Raw genomic sequence first — 15010 nt, 5'->3', positions numbered from 1 at the left:
TTAGACAAGATATGTCTGCATCCTGTCCTCTGAAAAACTAATATGAAGACAACAATATGCAATGTATTATCGTAAATGTCCTACTAACCTGTTTTGAAACTATTTCATCACTCTGTTACCTTTTTTTCTCATTAAAATGAATAAAAATTATAAATAAATTGATAAATAAATCACCTGCTTAGGCAGACCGCAGTGGCTGGGGTTTGATCCCCGACATACTGTGCCAGCCCCACCACCGGAGCAACCTGAGGAGGTGACTGAGACTGGGCGTGGTAGCATGTGCCTATAATCCCAGCACTTGGGAGGCTATAAACAGGAGAATCACTACAAGTCTGATCTACATAGTGAGACCCTCAACAACCTGTAGACCCTGCCCTAAAAAAAAAAAAAAGAACTTTAAATCTTTAATTATAAGCTATGATATAACCATGCTCATTCAGGTAAAAGGCAAGACATTTGGAATGTCTGAAAAGAGAAAAATATCAATAAAGATATCGCAACACAAATAAAAATTTACTTTAAAATTTTGAAATTTAAAAACTAATAATTTTATTACTTGAAACATAATCTTCAGTGTAATCTTAATAGTGAAACAGAAAAAGAATAATGGTTAGTGAAATTGAGCTTTTGTTTTTTTGTTTGTTTGGGGTTGTTTTTGGCAGAACCGGGGATAGAACTCAGGCCCTGTGCTTATTCTACTGAGCCATCTCTCCGGCCCTTGAGTTTGAGCTTTATCAATGGAAATTATACAATCTGAAAAACAGAAAGAAAGGTGAACAAGGACTGGCCAGATAGCTCAGCGAACTAAAGTGCATGCTTAGGCAGAGCACAGCAGCCAGGGTTTGATCCCTGGCATGCCATGCCAGCCCCACTCCCAGGGTACACTGAGGCACCAATTGAGACTGGGCATGGTGGTGTGCCTGTAATCCCAGTGCTTGGGAGGCTGAAAATAGGAGAATCACTATGAGTCAGATCTACATAGTAAGACCCTGTAGACCCTGTATTAATTTTTTTTTTTTTTTTTTTCGGAACCAGGGATTGAACTCAGGCCCTTGCGCTTGCCAGGGAAGCACTTATTCTACTGAGCCATCTCCTTGGCCAAAAATTTTTTTAAAAAAGTAAGAAAGAGCCGGGGAGATGGCTCAGTGGAATATAGGCTTCCCTGCCAAGCGCAAGGGCCTGAGTTCAATCCCCGGTTCTGCAAAAAAAAAAAAAAAAAAAAAAAGGCAAGTTGGGCTGGTGAGATGGCTCAGTGGTCTAAAGCGCCTACTTAGAACAAGCTTAGCAAAGCACAGGGACCACGGTTCAATCCCCAGCACCACATGCCAGCCAGCCCCGCCCCCTGGTGGGCTGAGCTGGTCTCTCTCTCTCTCTCACACACACACACACACACACACACACACAAATAAATAAAATTAAAGAAAGAAAGAAAGAAAGAAGGAAGGAAGGAAAGAAAGAAAGAAAGAAAGAAAGAAAGAAAGAAAGAAAGAAAACAACATGGGGGGGGCTGGTGAGATGGCTCAGTGGTCTAAAGCACCTACTTGGAACAAGCTTGGCGAAGCACAGGAACCACGGTTCGATCCCCCAGCACTACATGTCAGCCACCCCGCCCCCTGGTGGGCTGAGCTGGCCACACACACATAAATGGATAGATGGATAAATAAATATTTTTTAAAAAACTGAACGGAGATGGACTGAACACTATGGATGTAAAGGAAAATATCAATGATCAGATATAAAGGTAATAAGAGTTCCATGGGATAAAGTCCCCCAAAGTTAAAAAAAAAAAAAAATGGTAACATCCCAGATTTGATAAAAGACATATAGATCAAAGTAGCTCCAAGGAGAACATCAAAGAAAATTGTATTCAACCTTATAAAATAAAACCACATAAACCAGACACAAAGTCTAAAGCAGTCAAAGGAAAATGACATGTTACACATAGAAGGGGAAAAAATCTTTAAGTGGTGGAAGATTTCCTTTCCTTTCTTATCATCACCCTACATGAGAGCTAGAACACAAGGACTAAAAGAAAAAACTTTCAATCCTGAATTCTGTATCCAGCAAAAACATCCATCAGCAATGATGGAAAACTGAAAACATTTTCCAGATAAAGGATAAAGCTAATCTCCAGAATAATGACTACAAGAAAAGTACCAAAGGAAATAATTCAGGCTAAGCAGAAATGATACTGGAGCAAAAATTAGGTCCTCAGGAATGAAAGTTAAACACTCGGACTACTGGAAATTGTACCTCAGAATGGCAGGAAAATTATTTTAATGAAAGTTATTTCTAAAAACTCTATATATGGCAAAACTAACAATAAAGTTAGTAAAACTATCAACACCAACCAGAAAAAAATGTATGTATTCTTTCTCTCAAAGATAATAAGGGATGTGTGCTACCAAAATGATACAGTAAACTAAAAAAGAGGATGATGTGGGGCACAATGAGGAGTAGATCCCATGCAACTGTGCCTTAGGCAGAGAAAGAAAGAAAGATCTAGACTGGTGGACAACAGTGTCAAGAGAGAGAAATTGTTATCTACAAGATCCCTGTGACCTAAGTGTCTATTTTCTTTTTAGTCCAAGGCCAAATGCCGGGGTGAGCCTGGCTTGTTTCTTGTTCTTGGTTTAAATTCACCATAACCTGATGAAGCCTTTTATCTTCAGTAACTTGATTCAAGTGAGGCCACACATTTCACCACAGAGAAATGTTCTATTTCAACCAACTTCTCAAGAATTAATTAACAAGACAGTATCTACTGTATGCTTACCTTTAGTAACAAAGAAAAAGATTATACATATATGTTAACTTGTGCAAAAAGACAACATAGAAATTAGAAACTAATAAGATTGCTTCCTTACAGGGGTTAATAAGAACAGAGTAAAAAAGAGACATATAAAAACAAAGTAAAAGAAATGGATATGGAACAATACATCAATGTATATGCCTTTTTTACGTGTTTTGAATTTTGGAACCACATTCATGCTTAACATATTCAAAAAACAGCAATCTAAAATAAACAAGAATAAAAGAAATGGCCAAATAGAGATTGGCTTAAAATACAACACAAATAGAAACGAATGATCCTAACCATACTTAAAATAACACAACAAACATGAACGGAACTGAAATTGAGACACAAATAAATATAAAAATATTCCATGTTTACAGACTAGAAGAATCAGTACTGTTAAAATGTACTTTTTCAGTACCAACAACGCCATCGCACTGGTCTCTTCCTTGAATTTGAAGATTCCAGATACCTTTTATAGGCAGGAAAAAGAACTGGACTTGTGGTGGATGACCTGGTTTTATTGAATTAGAGAGACTGGGTAAAGTGAAAGTGGTTACCTTGGCATTTGTTTTCTAATAGTACTATTGTCTGCATTTGTCTCTTGGTTTTGTCTTTTTAGACAGGGACTCACTATACAGTTGTGAGGGTTTAGGTTTGGTTTTTTTTTTTTTTTTTTTTTTTTTTCTGTTTTGGTTTGGGGTTTTTATTATTTATTTATTTGTCTTTTTGAGACAGTCTCCCTGTGCAATTCAGAACTCCGTACCCTCCTGCCTCAGCCTCCCAAGTACTTTTTAATTTTTTTGTTTTGTACTGGGTCTAATTAAGCAGGTTGGACTTGTAGTGAGCCTCCTGTTCTCAGCCTCCCCAGCACTGAGAGCCACAATGAAATAATACCTCGTAACTATGAGAATGGCTATGATCAAAAAGACAAAAGTGTTGGTAAGGAAACCCTATTGTTAGGGAAAACCCATACATTGCTGGAGAAAATGTTAATTAGTACAATCATTAAGGAATATAAAAGTTTCTCAAAAATTAAAAAATACAACTACTCATAATCCATCAATTCTACTTTTACATATGTATTCAAATGAAAATAAAATGTAGAAGAGCTAGCTGCACTCCCATGTTCCCAGAAGCATTACCATAACCAAGACACAGAGACAAACCTAGTGCCCACCAATGGATAAAGAAAATGTGATATGTATACAATGGCATTCTATGCAGCCTTTAAAAAGGAAATCCTGCCATTTGTGGTAATATAAACTCAGAGCACATTATGCTAAGTGAAACAAGCCAAGCACAGAAAGACAAACACTGCATGACCTCACTTACACAAAGAATCTAAAAAAGTTGAACTCAGCAGTAGAGGAGAGAATGGCAGTTATCAGTAAGTATGGGGTTGGAAGGAATTAAGAAAATACTGGTCAAAGGATATGAAATTTCAGTGCACAGGGGTAAATTCAAGAGATGTATTATATATCATGATGACTAGTTAACAATATATTGCACACTTGATTGCTATAAGAGATTTTAGGTGTTCTTACCACAAGAAAAACTTAAGTATGTGCAGTAATGGTATGTTAATTTGCTCAATTTAGTCATTTTACCATGTATATATCAAAATATGTTGCATATCATAAATGCACACTTTGTTCTTTCTGTTCCCAGCATAGACATGGCTCATGGTCCTCCAAAGCATTAGATGTTGGTTAAATTGACCAGTGTGTTTGCTTCTCGTCTATCCACTGGTCCCCAAAAGCTGACAGAATGTTGGTCTCTCATCATCTTCCTAAAGAACAAACTCAGTATGCCCTGACAGGCAATGAAGTAAAGAAGATTTGCAGGCAGTGCTTAAGATTGATGCAAAGTCCAAATTGATATAACGTACCCTTCTGGTTTTAGGGATATGACCAGCATTGATAAGACTGCAGAGAATTTCCATCTGATCTGACACCAAGGGTGGCTCTCCTGTTCACAACATTACACCTGAGACCAGTGCATAAGATCTTTGTGGGCACAAAGGGAATCCCAGATCTGGTAACTCATGATGCTCACACCATTCACTACCCTGATCCCCTCATCAAGGTGAATATCATCCAGATTGGTTTGGATATTGGCAAGATTACTGATTTTATCAAGTTTGACACTGGTAACCTGTGTATGGTGACTGGAGGTGCTAACTTGGGAAGGAGTGGTGTGATCACTAACCAGGCAAGACATCCTGGCTCTTGCGATGTGGTCCATGTGAAAGATGCCAATGGAAACAGCTTTGCCATGCAGTTGTCCAACATTTTTGTCATTGGCAAAGGCAACAAACCATGGATTTCTCTTCCCTAGGAAAAGGAACCTGCCTCACCATTGCTGAAGAGAGACATAGGCCAGCAGCCAAGCAGAGCAGTAAGTGAAATGGTCTCTAGGTGACAGGAGGGAAGTCATCTGTCCAATAATACAGCATGATGACATGAAATAAGTAAATAAAATATAAATGTACTTTTATTTTTCAATTCAAAATAAATAGATCACAACATACTAGAGGACAGCAGGGGTGAGGAGGACAAGAATGACTTAACTTTTGAGCACAGTATCTAACCAAAACCTTATGCAGTAAAAAAACAAAAAATAGTGAAAACAAAGATTAAACTCCACAGATGGTAGGCTTGTTTTTCAGAGATATAGGTTTACAATTAGAAGTCTACTTTCTATGTATTCTAAGATTGAACAAATAAGTAAATATGGAAAACTGGAGCCAGGTATGTCAATGTTGGAGAAAGAAATTTCAGACACAGAAAGGCTAGAACTGCAATGGAATTGGAGAAGATAAAATCAGTGGTTTACAATAAGTGAAATGGTTACCGATTTTATCAAGTTTGACACTTGATAAAATCAAGTGACAGTTTTGGAATACAAATGTGTCTGTATACGCACAAATGTATGCCATTATGTATGAATACATTCTTACATCTCCTACTCTGACTGCCAAGAGCATTGCAATAAAGATATCCTGGCAGCAGTGGACATATTTAGTAACCAATTACCACCTCTGAATGCCACTTGCCACTAAAAGGAAGCAGGACTCCTTAGGTAAGTGGCCGGCTCAGAGACTAGGGTAGGGGAACACAAACAGAACCCCAAAGAGGGCTTGCCCAGTATGGTCCACAGGTCAGATCCAGTCATCCATTGCTTTTGTGAATAAACTGTGTGTGTGTGTGTGTGTGTGTGTGTGTGTGTGTGTGTGTCCAGCTCAGCCCACCAGGGGGTGGGGCTGGCTGGCATGTGGTGCTGGGGGATTGAACCGCGGTCCCTGTGCTTTGCTAAGCTTGTTCTAAGTAGGTGCTTTAGACCACTGAGCCATCTCACCAGCCCTGTGAATAAACTCCTATAGGAGCATGGCCAGTTGTCAGGTCACAAACCATCCAAGACAGAGCTAAACAGGCATATCTTGGACTGGGCAACTCACAAAGAGTCAACTCTGACCACTTAGAGAAAGTTTGCCAAGCTCTGGCCTTTGATATCTTCTTGTCTCAGAGAGTAAGGGAAAAGTCAAAGAATGTCAGGGATGTCAAAGTTCACAGGAGCCAGTTGCAAAGTCCCCTTCTGGGCAATTTGCACGATATACCAAAACGTTGAAATGATAACAATTGTAGTGCTTGACACACTGTGTGCACTTGAGAAGTTTAACAGTGTAATTAAGTAACTCAGTGGGGAGCCAGAATTCTTGGTTGTAAACATTCTCATCCTGGGTGCCGGAGAGATGGCTCAGTAGAATAAGCGCTTCCCTGGCAAGCGCAAGGGCCTGAGTTCAATCCCTGGTTCTGAAAAAAAAAATAATAATAATAATAATAATCCTCATCCTGTGCAAGAGGAGGGCATAGATACAGTATGAGTTCTACACCCCCACTCCAGGGTAGCCTGCTTATAATACAAGGAGGGGAGAGAGGCTGGCTAGAAGCCACAGCTGCGGCTCTTCCCTTCGCTTTTAGCTGTTTTCTGCTCCCATAAACTGCTGCTCTGCTCTCTGCATATGCCACTCTGCCTAGGAGCCAGCCAAATACAGACTAAAACTGCTACAAACTGTAAGCTAAATAAACGTTTCCTTCCTTAATTTTGGGTGCCAGGTATTTTGTCCCAGCAATAAATAAAAAGTAACTCAAACAAAACTATATATCCCATTAAATAAGAATCTTTGAGTTTACACTGATTTTAAAAAACAATATATTAATAAACAAATGAAATGGAAAAGTGATTCCTTACAGAATTCCAACTAATAAATGTAGAAAATGATAGAAAGTTACCACTGGTAATGATCATCATAATTCATACTATTGTCCAAGTCTGACAGACCCAATTTAACCAAATGACCTAATCAAATACCTGTGAAAAAGAAAAATTGACATCATTTGCCCTCTGATACTATACACTAAGCAAAACATGTCACTTTCAAGATACAAGTTGGATCCAAATGGAAGGACCTGCTACAAAATAACTGGCCTAAAAATCTTCAAAAATAAAAAATTCAAGAAAGGAAATACCTTGCTATTAGGAGATTTAAAGATACAATTCTGCAACTCTGATTCAAGATTTTCTTTTGCTAACAAATACAAGTGAGACGGTGTAATACCAGTAACTATAGGTCAGTTACTGGTATTACATATGTCTGTACTAACTTCCTGATTCTAATACTTGTACAATGGTATAAAAAGAGGAAGGCTTTGAGTTTCTGCAATCTGTAGGTCAAGTCAAAGGGAGGGAGGGAGGGAGGGAGGGAAGGAGGGAGGCAGGGAGGAAGGGAGGGAGGGAGAGAAGGAAGCAAGAAAGCAAATGGGTTGAATATCAAGGAAAATAGTGTGTAGTAAAATGCTAACACTGAGGAACATCTGGTACAGAATCCAGAGTAATTTTTGTATCCATCTTGTGTGTCTTCTGTATATCTAAAATAACATTTTTTAGAAAACCCAAGTCTAATTATATTCACATCTATTTCATTTAATTATATTTTGACCTGGAGAGATAGCTCAGTGGTATAAGCACCTGCCTAGCAAGTGCAAGGATCCAGGTTCAATCCTCGGTACCACATGCCATGCTGGCCCAGAATCCCCAGTGTGCCATGCCGGCCACCAAAACTTGGCATGGTGGCACACACCTGTAATCCCAGTGCTAAGGAGGTTGAGACAGGAGAATCACTACAAGTTCGAGCTGCATAGCAAGACACTATACCAAATAAATAAATGATTTTTTAAAAAGTTAATTTAATTATATTTTTCTCCTGCTATATAATATTCCCAACAACAATACAAGAATTTATAAATATTCACTACATGAGATACAAATGACATGCTAAAATCAAAGGACCAATAATCAGTTTGAGGATATGTGGGCTACAAATTCATTCCACCCACTTTCATATAAGCCAAGCCAGATTTATTAACTGCAAGTTCAAGTGAGTGATCTCAAATGAGAGTTATGTCAGTAAAAACATTGCCTCTTAACAGGTCAGAAGTGACTTTACTCATATTTTACAAAATATTTGGAGGATTTAAAAGATTAAATGTCCTGAAAGGGACAACAGCCCAGCACTTTTTATAAACACAGCTGTTGGTGAAAGCCCTTGAGAAAAGGAAAATTCTGGAATAGGAAGCAGTTGTAAAAAGAGATAACAGTTATAAAATTTTGAAGAAATGCTGGGATCATTTACCATTAGTGTAAGAGCTGACTTGTGCCTGAGAACTGGCTTTATTTCTGTATGTGAGGCCTTCTCCTTAGGTCCCGGGCAGAAGGCAACCAACAGGACCAGCAAGCCGCCTCCTTCGGGGGCACTAATACTCTAGGGCAAAGAGACAGCACGTGTAACCACACACACAGTGAGGCACGGGGGATGGCCAGGAGACACTACCTTAGCCTTGGCAAGTAGGAAAAGCCTCCTTTTGAGGAAAAGATTCTGCAGCTATCAGGCAGGTGAGTCTCCAAGTGGAGCCTGCTAGGCAGAGGGCATGAAGGGTGCACAAAGGATCATTCTCAGCATGTTCAAAGAAATGAGGGACCTCATGGGGACACTAGCAACAGACAATCCACTTTGTATTCAGTGTGTCGATGGAGAGCATTATGACTATGGGAACATTCTTATATTGCATAGTGAGATTGTGTCTATGTTTTAAAGTGATATTAAAGGTTTCTTTAAAATACTCCAGCAGAGGGAAGACTGGTTAAAATATGAATAAGGCAACTGTACAAAAATTACTGAATTTGGATGAATGGAGGAAGGTGCTCTATTCTATATTTGTCTGAAATGTTTCTTAGTTTTTATAAAGTCCACTTAACAGAAGCTTCTTAAAACTGATGCCATTTCATACCTTCTTTCTCCTGACCTCCGCAGTCCTGTCTTCTGATCATCTCACTAGAGACAGAAAGAAAAGCTCTAAAGCTAGATATGCTCTGGGTAAGTCCTGTGCTCATGGCTGAATCCAGTTTGTGATAGATAAAGCTCATCTAAGGCAAGGCTAGAACCCAGGGAGTATTCAGTGAGAGAACATAAAACCAACAATTATATATTAATAAAAACCAACTCATTCTTCCTGAGAAAAGCAGAATGCCAAGACTAGGAGCCATTATTATCCTCCCAGACATTAAAAAACACAATAGGCTTCTTCTTCCTCCTCCAAGCCTTAAGAGACCACTCTGGCAAGGATTTCCTGGTTGTGAAACCCCATTGTCCATATTCCGGCTCTATCTCTCTTGACCTTGCTACAGTGGAACTCCTCTTCACAGAGAACTCCCGCCCTCCTGCAACCCCTCCACTTCCTTGGCAACAGAGTGAGACTAAGGATGCCCGTGCTCTGTCTGCTTGAGGACGAGCTGATCCCATCCAAAGCAGCTCCTGGGATACAGCAAGCAAACTCCGTTCCAGGTACAGCTCTGAAGGAGCCCAGAGTGAGTTCCTCCAGGGATCCATTAATTTATGATTCATAGAACGGTTGGGAAATGGTAGGTCAGAAACGTCTGTCTCTGCTAAGACAGTAGACTCAATATTCTGAAAAACCTTTTCATACAGGCACAATATTCTTAACCAAAACTCAGAAATGTTTCAAAATCCAAAATTTTTTGAAGAGGGCTGGCCAGATAGCTCAGCAGGCAAAAGCGCCTGTTTAGGCAGGGGCAAGGTCTGGGGTTCAATCCCCAGCACAATGTGCTGGCCCTACCCCTTAATCCCAGCACTTGGGAGGCTGAAAACAGGAGGATCACTACAAATCTGATCTATGTAGTGCGACCCTATAGACCCTATACTAAATACATTTTAAAAAAACAAAAAGAAAAAAATTGGAGGGACCAGCCAAATAGCTCAGCAAGCAGGCTCAGGAGCTGGGGCTCAATCCCTGGACCTGCCTTGCCAGGCCCGCACCCTGAGCATGATTAGATGGCAATTAAGACTGGGCATAGTGGCACGTGCCTGTAATCCCAGCTCTTGGGAGGCTGTAAATAGGAAAATCACTATGAGTCCTATCTAGTAGTGAGACCCTGAGCACGCTATAGACCCTTCCCTAAAATACAAAAAAGAAAAAAGGAAAAAAAAAATTTTTTTTGAGCTCCAACATGGTATCCTAAGAGTAAAACTCCACACATGGTTTCTGTGCTAGGCCATAGTCAAAACACAGGCATGCCTAAAGTTCCATATAAAATTATCTTCAGGCTATGTGTGTTAATGGCTTATGTCAAACAAATGGATTTTTTCTAGACTTCAGATCTCAATACCAAAGTACTCTATTAAGTATAAATATTTCAAAGTTTTTTAAAGTCCTAAATTTAAAAAAAAAAAAAAAAAAGTGTGGTCCCAAGCATTTTGAGTAAGGGATACTCAACTTATACAAAAGTACAGCTTCCGGGCTGAGGAGACAGCTCAGCAGTCTAAGCACCTGCCTGGCAAGTGCAAGGATCTGGGTTCAATTCCTGGTGCCACATGCCACACAGGCCCCAAGCACTGAGCCGGCCAATGAAACTGGGCATGGCAGAGCACACCTGTAATCCCAGTGCTGCAGAGGCTGAAACAGGAGGATCACTATGAGCCCGAGCTGCATAACAAGACCCTGTACCAAAATACGTTAAAAAAAAAAAAAAAAAACACAGCTTCTGAACAAAACATTACCAACTTCTCTTAAATACATAGTTGAGCCTTCAAGAAAGAAAATAATACTCCATGCATGCTAAAAATCAAGTGGGAGCTGGAAATCAGCAAAGCTGAACCTCTACTCCGGGATGGGAGAACGCTTGGGTGTGGGCACCAGGAGACTGGAGGTTTGGTGTTTTGTTTTGTTTTGTTTTGTTTTGTTTTGTTTTGTTTTGTTTTGTTTTTGGGGGGTGGGTGATACTGCAAATCAAACTCAGGACCTCTTGCTTTCCAGGTATGCGCTGTGCCCCTGAGCCAGAGTTTAGAGCCACGGGAGGAAGTGAGGTGAGATCTGGCCTAGATGCCGAAGGTTAAAAGTGAGCCCTGAAAACTCAGACTTTTAAAGGTCAACAATCTTAGCCAAAGGATGGGCCACAAAACACACAGTTGTTGGCAAAGGAAAACCCAGAAAATAAATATGCATTTGACCTGGCTGAACTTGGGCCCAGGAGACTGTGACACAAACCAGCACCTGGCAGCAGAGTACCCAGGATGACTGAGAGCAACCCTAGGTGAGGGCACCCAGAACACCAGATCAACCGAAATGCCATTCACTTTCTAATGCTTCAGGGAAGCCTGGTAACACCACTGTGACTGTGCAGCATAAAAAGCAAAGAAAATAAGCAGAATGTGGTACAAAATAATTTCAGGTCTTAAACACGATAAACAATACTTTCAAAATATAATGGACAAAAAGAAATGCAAGGAAAATAAACACAAGTGAAAGCTTACTAAAAGACAAACCTTTTTTAATGTTAATGTTTTACATTTATTTCTTTATTAGAATGTTTGCCATATATAATGATCACATTCATCATAGGGAATTTGCACCTGTACAAGATGTACCTTAAGTAATTTCTTCCTCTTCCCTACATCTCCTTCAACCCTTCATCCCTTGGCAATTTACAAAAGTTCTGTTTCCATCCTTTGCCTTCCCAACCCCTTTCCCTTCTTTCCCTTTCCCTCTCCATCCCTTGTTGGCCTTCCCACTTGCACATATTCTTCCTGCTTCCCATATCTGTCCTCCATCTTGATCCTTACTTACCCTTTGGGTTTCTCACACAAGAAAAACAATCTGATACAGTATTTAAACTTATGTGTCTGATTTACTTCACTTAAAATTATGTTTCATTTACTCATTTACTTAAAAATGTCTCAAGTTTATCCTTATTTAAAGAATAGTACTCCACAGCATATAAAAATTACATTTGTTGGGGCCGGGGAGATGGCTCAGTGGAATAAGCGCTTCCCTGGCAAGCGCAAGGGCCTGAGTTCAATCCCTGGTTCTGCCAAAAAAACAAACAAACAAAAAAAAAATTACATTTGTTATCCATGCATCCATTGATGGGCAGCTTCCAAGATTTAGCTATCATAAGCCATGCTGCTATAAACACAGGTGCGCACATAGCACTGTGCTGGCATGCTTTTAACTCTTTTAGGAAAATATGTACAAAGGGAATAGCTGGGTCAAATGGAACCTCTAGTGTTGTGTTGTGTTTAGTGAATAGATTTCTTGGGGGAAAGAAAGCTCCTGTCCTAGAGAGGTATAGTAGGGGGACTTAAGCAGGTTGTTCCCAGGAGTAGTTTTAGTTTTTGGAGCAATCCCCACATTGATTTCCATAGTGGTTGTACCAATTTACATTCCAACTTCCAACTAACAGTGAAGAAAGGTTCATTTTTCTCTACAGCCTTGCCATATTTGTTATTGGCTGATCTCTTGATGACAGTCATTCTTTCTGAAGTGAGATAGTATCTCAGTGTTGTTTTAATTTGCATTTCAACAATGGCCACTGATATTGGTCATTTGGGGCATATATTGATTTGCTACTTCTACTTCATCTGAGAAGAAGCCCATTTTTTTTTTGGATTAGGTCTTTAAATCTGGAGGGGGATGGATTTTCTTAGTTCTTTACATATTTTAGATATTAGTCCTTTGAGTAGCTGGTAAAAAAATTTTCCCATTCTGCGGCTCTCTCTTCACTGTTTTGATGGTGTTTCTTTTGTTATACAAAAGCTTTTTAATTTGATGTGATCCTAGTTGTTAATTCTTTGTACCCATGTAATTGGGATTTTGTTCATAAAGTCTTTGCCTACACCTATGTCTTCAAGAGTTTCACCTATTCTATCTCTCAGCAGATTATATATTTATATCTTTGATCATTTTGATTTTGGTTTAGTTAATGGTAAGAGATAAAGGTCTAGGATTAATCTTTGACATGGGGAAAGCCAGTTTTCCCTGCAACATTTATGAAAGTGGCCACCTTTCTTCCAGTGAAGGTGTTTAGCCCCTAGAGGCAAATCTTAAAAGAATAGCACTGTCAGACAAAAAAATATAATATCAGGTAATTTTACAGGTAAATGTACTAGTATTACCATCTTTGTCCTCAAGTTTTCAAAATTATGTTAGATGGCTAAAAGCGAAAGTCTAATAATACCTGCCAAGGTTCTCAATGAATGCAGATATTAAGACAACTTATTAAAAGCAGGGGCTTAAACTGTGGTAGCACCCTATGATCCACCTGAAGTGGTATGATGGCATGGAGCAGGGTAACACAGTAAAGGTGGCACTGCTCCCAACTGATCTGTAACGCCAACCCAGCTTTTACCAAATGGCAAGGCCTTTTATGGATCTAGGGGAACTTTCTTAAAAGTTATATAGAAATGTAAATAAACCAAGATACCTGAAATAATGAACAGGAAAAGAATTAAATTGGAGAATTCACACTATAGACAGTGATAGAAGTCAGAACAGTGCTATTCTGAGAGCCACACACCTAGACCAATAAAACAAGACAGAGAACACAGAAGCAATACCATATAAATATACCTGGCTGATTTCTCACATCTGCAAAAGCAGGTCAAGGGAAGAAAAAGTCCTTTCAAAAAATGTTGCTGGGCATATTAAGCAGACTGGTGAGAATATCGGGAGTGCTTGGGCAAGTGTGATATCCTACAACCTACAGCCTGGAACAATGAATCCAGCCATGTCTCACTGCATAGCCAGAAGATAAGCCATGGTGAAAGTCACTTTCAACACACTCACAGGGGTGCAAAAGGAGGCAGCGCAGTAAGACGTGGAGGCCCTTGTGAATCACACAGTCAAAGCACAGATCCTGACCAGGAAGGAACTGCAAGCTGCCACCCAAGGAATGAGTGCACCTCTGGGAGATGTATGCTTACTCTCTTAGGCCTCTCATTCATCTTGTCAGAACTACTGTTGGTGGAGCCTGTATTTACAAATACTTCATGCCCAAGAGTGCCATTTACAATGGAGAGATGTATTTCTTGGATTCTGAGGACCCTGTAAATTTCTTTCCTGATGGAGAGCCTTACTTCCTACCTGTGACAGAGGAGGCTGATATTCCTGAGGATGACAACATTGCAATCATTGATGTGCCTGTTTCCACTTTCTCTGATAGTGATTCTGCAGCAATCATTCATGACTTTGAAAAGGGAATGACTGACTGCTTACCTAGACATGTTCCTAGGGACCTGCTATCTGATGCCCTTGAATACCTCCATTGTTATACCGTCAAAGAATCTGGTGGAGCTCTTTGACAATCTTGCAAGGGGCAAATACTTGCTTCATACTTATGTGCTTCGTGAAGACCTAGTTGCTGCTGAAGAAATTCATGATGTTAGTAATCTAGGCACCTTTATTTATCAACTTTGCAAGAACAGAAAATCCTTCCGCCTTCGTCACAGAGACCTCTTGCTAGGTTTCAACAAGCATGCCATTGATAAGTGCTGGAAGATTAGACACTTCACCAATTAATTTATTATTGCAACCAAAATCTGTCAAGAGTGAGACAACAGATAAGAGTACCATTGGTTATAAGAAGTTGGAGATTTACAACATGACTTTAGTATTAAAGATATACGATACTCAAAAGAAAAATGTTGCTCGTTAACTGGACATCAATTGATTAAATAAATAAAGTGTGTATACACACACACACACACACACACACACACATATTACATACTCTACATATTCCAGATTTAGTCCTTTGTCAAAGTCGCTGGTAAAAAATTTTTTTCCCACTCTGTTGTTT

General features: G+C 39.6%; 1 protein-coding gene and 1 pseudogene across 2 annotated transcripts in view; one reads left to right on the top strand and one right to left on the bottom strand.

Annotated features, from left to right (window-relative positions):
- Nucleotides 1-15010, bottom strand: part of Dis3l2 (DIS3 like 3'-5' exoribonuclease 2) — a 321513-nt gene that overhangs the window by 286449 nt on the left and 20054 nt on the right. The gene's annotated exons all lie outside the window — the stretch shown is intronic.
- On the top strand, nt 13970-14763 carry LOC101591410 (annotated as a pseudogene).

The sequence above is a fragment of the Octodon degus genome, unplaced genomic scaffold (assembly GCF_000260255.1).
Source record: "Octodon degus isolate 3935 unplaced genomic scaffold, OctDeg1.0 scaffold00089, whole genome shotgun sequence".
NCBI lineage: Eukaryota > Metazoa > Chordata > Mammalia > Rodentia > Octodontidae > Octodon > Octodon degus.
This window is presented reverse-complemented; position numbering and strand designations above follow the sequence as displayed.